Source organism: Cervus canadensis, chromosome 2 (genome assembly GCF_019320065.1).
Source record: "Cervus canadensis isolate Bull #8, Minnesota chromosome 2, ASM1932006v1, whole genome shotgun sequence".
Taxonomy (NCBI): domain Eukaryota; kingdom Metazoa; phylum Chordata; class Mammalia; order Artiodactyla; family Cervidae; genus Cervus; species Cervus canadensis.
The window spans coordinates 40,662,071-40,667,325 of NC_057387.1; the positions used below are offsets into that span (position 1 = coordinate 40,662,071).

General features: G+C 40.7%; 1 pseudogene; it reads right to left on the reverse strand.

Moving 5' to 3' along the window:
- Window positions 1-298: 298 nt before the first annotated feature.
- Window positions 299-3,880, reverse strand: LOC122428736 (annotated as a pseudogene).
- Window positions 3,881-5,255: the final 1,375 nt, after the last annotated feature.

Genomic DNA, 5,255 nt, shown 5'->3' on the forward strand with positions numbered 1-5,255 from the left:
AAATGGAGTAACAGCTTCACAAACATTATTTCCATAGTTTTTGCAAACTCAGTCTTTTAACAGCATTCTCTTTATTGTCAATGTCATCTCTTGCGTGAAGCCTTCCTCTGGGATCTTATACCATAAAATGTTCCATGATCTACATAAAGCAATCGCCATGTTGTCTTGTAACTGTGTATGTAAAAGGTCTATCTCTCTTGTCTTTTGACCACTCCCCAAACTAAGAGTGTACCAGCACTGCATCTCCAAGTATGTAACATAGTACCTTGTACTCAAAAATGTTTGTTGGTGGTAAGCAAATAAGTGATTAAACCCTTGAATCAATTTTGCCTTTTCCAAGACGGTGGTTTTCAATAACCAGGTGAAAAGTTAAAGGACCAATAGTTAGTTGAATCAATAGAAAAGTGCATAGAGGCAAATGGCTATTTTCCCTGGATGAACATTTAGGACAATTGTGGCTTTCTGAAAAAAGGGCAGCAGCATATAGAATCCAAAAACAGGATAATGGAGCAGTAGATGGCTTCTGTGATGGACTAGCAGGAAGGCTTGACTTTTTTAAAAAAAATCGAAGATGTTTTTATTGCCTCTTTAAAATACCACAATGGAGTCCTTAGAACAATCTGGCATCTTGCTGTTTCTGCAGCCGGACCACCCAGATCTTATTAGTCAGCTTGCTGAATTGTTCCTTTTTAAGAAACATAGATGCCATCCAAAAATTTTCTGAAATCCTTGTTTTTAACTGTGGTGGCTTGCTGAATCAAAGCACCTGAATTTGACACAAGTTCAATGACATTTCCTTCAAGAATCAATTCATCTTCCTGGACTTGAGATACTGAACAAGCAACCCCTGGAGTCATCCGAATCCTGCAGATGTATTTTTCATCCCCAAAATTTGATCTCAACAAGAGAACCATTCTCTTGAATAAAAAAGTTGATGGGGAAGTGGGCATACACAGCCCTCATCTTGTAATGGAAACCCAGTGTAACACCCTTGATCATGTTCTGTACATCACTACAGATCATGTGGACAGTTGCCAATTCCTTTCTGTTTCTCCACCATTTGTCAACCTGGAGCCTCTTCTTTTTCTTTCCAAAGAGACTCAGTTCTACACTGATGTGATTGAAGTCCCTCCACAGGGTGCCTCTGGGGCCCTTCACAATAACTGTCCGTCCCTTCAGAGTAACATCGACATTTTTCTGGAAGGTCGACAGTCTGATTGCTGAGAAAAGTCTCGTTCTCACAGTAGATGTGGCAAAGAGCAGTCTTAACTTTTTAGTACCAAAAATTCTTTGACACCTGAGGAAGACTACAGATCCCTTCTTGGAAAAATGTTTTTAAAGAACATAAAAAACACGTAAGATTACAAAGGAAACTAATTACATATAAATACAGTTTTCAAAATAGGCTTAAACAATTTATTATTAAGATTTAGCAGTAGGTTTGATAACTACCATAATTTCTTAAAATTATGAGTGTAAATGATATTTTAAGAAATCTGTGACAATTGTAATATGATATGAAAATATATTTTTGACTGTCACAGGCACTGCTAATCTTTTGTAGTTTTTGCCTACATTCATAGTTGATGAAAATGCTAAATTTCAGGCTAGTAAAATTAAAGTCATAATTTTTTTTTCCTTTTTAAATATATAGGCCCCTTAAATTCTATTCATAACCCACCTGAAGGGGTCTTATGGACCCAAGGTTAAGAACCTCTGGATAGGGCTTCCCTGGTGACTCAGTGATAAATAATCCACCTGCCAATGCAGGAGACATGGGTTCAATCCCTGATCTGGGAAGATCCCACATGCTGCAGAGAAACTAAGCTTGTGTGCCACAACTATTGAGCCTATACCCTGCCCAGCATAGACAAAATAAAATAAATAAATAAAATTATATTAAATAAGAATCTCTGGATGAAAGGGAAGTTCGGGTGATGGAAAATAGGGAATTGTGAGGGAAGAGGAAGCAAAAGGAATTTCCTTTTGCAGGTAGTTTTCTCTCTTTTCCTCCAGAAAGCTCACAGTATTCACTTCCTAGCCTCCCATTTGTTCTCTTGCCCCATTACAGTGAAGTTTGTACCCCTGTCCTTCCACAAAACCATCCTTTCCCAAGTCATGTCTGGTGTCCAGGCAGGACGCTGACCAGAGTGTATCTCAGTCCTTACTTCATTTGATTTCTCTTTGGCTTTTGTACTGTTGACAACTCTCTTTTTAAAACTTCTTTTTTCCTTTGGCCTCTTTCTTTTTCTCATATCTTTCTGGTTCCTTTCTAGCCTCCTATCCTACTGCATCTTATGTCTATGGATGGGTCTCTGGAGTTCTAACTACCCTGTATATCTGCTCTCATTCTGTGTTCTTTCTCTGGATGGATAGTCTTGTCAATCTAATCTACATCTTTAGATGAAGGCTCTTTCCTGATCCTAAGTCCCTATGTTCAACTATCCACAACTCTTCTTAAATATACCAGGGATCCCTCAGACTCAATATATCCCCCAATTAAATTTATTCTCTTCCCCTCTCTTCTTCTTCTCTTATGTTCCCCATTTAGGTGAATGACACTGCAATCCAAATCTCCCCAAATTAAAGCTCTTTTTGATTTAATCTTCCTTATCCCAAACATAAAAATAACTGCCAAATTTTCCAGAGTATCTTATCTTGAAGACTGCTCAAGTTTGTCCCTTTTTTTCCATTTTACTGTGATTTCCTTAGACATTTTAATAACTAGTAACAATTCATGTTTACACTTGGTACTCTGCCAAGTGTTTTGTATAAGCTATTTAATCCTCATATCACCCCACCGGATAAAAATGATTATGCCTAAAATTACACGTGAGGAAATAGAAGAAAAGGGAGAGAAGGAATTTCCCAAGTTTACAAGACTTTTAAGTGGCAGAGCCAGGATCGGCACATTAGTCTGTTGGATTCCAGAGCCATATGCCCAGCTGTTGCTCTTAGGGTCTCCAGGATTGCTCTAGTAAATTTTATTATGGCACCATCTAAGTTCTCTTAGAGGCAAATCTTATTTGGCTGCCTAGGCTTTTCAGTGCTCACAAGACCCTCCCCCATGGAGCTCAAGTGCCTCAGCTAGGCTCCAAGAACTCACCCGGCTTATGTCTCCAGCCTCTTGCAGCCACCTAGCTTCCATTCCACACCCAGATGCTTTTCTTCCCCTGGGGCTTTTCTTCCCGAGCCCCACAGGATCAGTTTGCTAAGGTAGTCATAATCAAGTACCACAGACTGGGTGACCTGAACAACAGGAATACATTTTATCACAGTTTCAGAGGCTGAAAGTCAGAGATCACGGTGTCGGCAGGGCTGTTTCTTTTGAAGTCCCTCTCCTTGACTTGCAGACGGCCGTCTTCTCATTGTGTTCTCACGTAATCTTCCCTCTGTTCTCACGCGTCCCTGGTGTCTTTCTGAGTGTCCACGTTTTCTTTTCTTTCTTAGCAGGACATCAGTTAAGATTGGATTAATGGCTCTACCTAATGGCCTTGACTTAATTACCCCTTTAAAGGCCCTAACTCTAAATACAATCACATGCAGAGCTCCAGGGGGTATGGCATTACCAAATAAAATCCTGGCAGGACACTATTTAGTCCACAATACCTGCTCACATAGCTCATTTTGACTCATCCTTTTCAATTCATTCTTTCATGCCACCCTCTCTGGGAAGTATTCTCTGGCTGCCTCAGGTCTGAGTTAAATGCTTCTGACATTAATTCTGTTACAATCCTTGAACTTCTTCCTGTTATACTATTCTGTATTGCAATTATTTTATTTCTCTGACACTCCCATTGGACCAAGCTCCTTGAAGGCAGGAACTGTGACTCATTTTTCATTTTTCTAGTCAAAGCCCAAAGCCCAGTACCTGGATCATGCGTGTATTTAATCAGTCAGTTAGTTAACAATTTGATAGTTAATATTTTCCAAAAGCTTATTTTAGTCAGGTACTTTTCAAGAAATTAAGGACATAGAAGTGAGCAAGACCAAAAAAAGTTCCTCCTGTCATGGAACTGACATTCAGCTAGCAGTCAATAAATAGGTGAAAATAAATGAACAGTATAATTCTGGTACTGAAAAGGAAAATAAAATGGAGTAATTTAGCGGGGAGCAGCTTTTGTTGTTGTTTAGTTGTGTCCAACTTTTTACAACTCCCGTGGACTGTAGCCATCTCTGCCGACAAAGGTCTGTATAGTCAAAGCTATGGTTTTTCCAGTAGTCATGTATGGGTTGTGAGAGTTGGACCATAAAAAAAGGTGAGCACTGAAGAATTGATGCTTTTGAACTGTAGTATTGGAGAAAACTCTTGAGAGTCCTTTGGACTGCAAGGAGATCAAACCAGTCCATCCTAAAGGAAACCAGTCCTGAATATTCATTGGAAGACTGATGCTGAAGCTGAAACTCCAATACTTTGGCCACCTGATGTGAAGAACTGACTCACTGGCAAAGACCCTGATGCTGGGAAAGATTGAAGGCAGGAGGAGAAGGGGATGACAGAGGATGATATGGTTGGATGGCATCACCGACTCAATGGACATGAGTTTGAATAAGCTCTGGGAGTTGGTGATGGACAGAGAAGCCTGGAGTGCTGCAGTCCATGGGGTCGCAAAGAGTCGAAAACGACTGAGTGACTGAACTGACTGACTGACTAGATTGTAACTCACCAGGCTCCTCTGTCCATGGGATTTCCCAGGCAAGAATACTGGAGTGGGTTGCCATTTCCTTCTCCAGGGGATCTTCCTGACCCAGGGATCCAACTTGCATCTCCTGCACTGCGGGTAGATTCTTCACCTCTGAGCCACCAGGGAAGCCCTAAAAGGCAGTGTTAGGGGACTTCTTTCATCGGGGGTTCAGGGAAAACAGGAGAAGACATTTGAGACATGGCTTGAATGATGAGATATAACCATATATGATCTATAAGAAGAGAGTTTCAAGCAGGAAACATCACAGGCAAAGACCCTGAGATGGGAATTAACTTGGCAAGTTTGAGGGACAGTAAGAAGTCCAGAGTGACTTTAGATCAGTGACTGATGGTGAGAGCCAAAGAAGATGACATCAGAGCTCGAGCTGATTTCTAAGTACAGAGGAAGCCACTGAACTGTACTGAACCAGGGCTGGATATGATATGATTTGTGACCTTAATAATATTCCTCTGGCTGCTGTGTGTGGTGTAGATTTTAGAAGGACGATGGTGGAGCTGGGAGTCTAGTGAAGAGAGTGCTGTCAGTAATAGAACAATGGTCTCAGTTGGG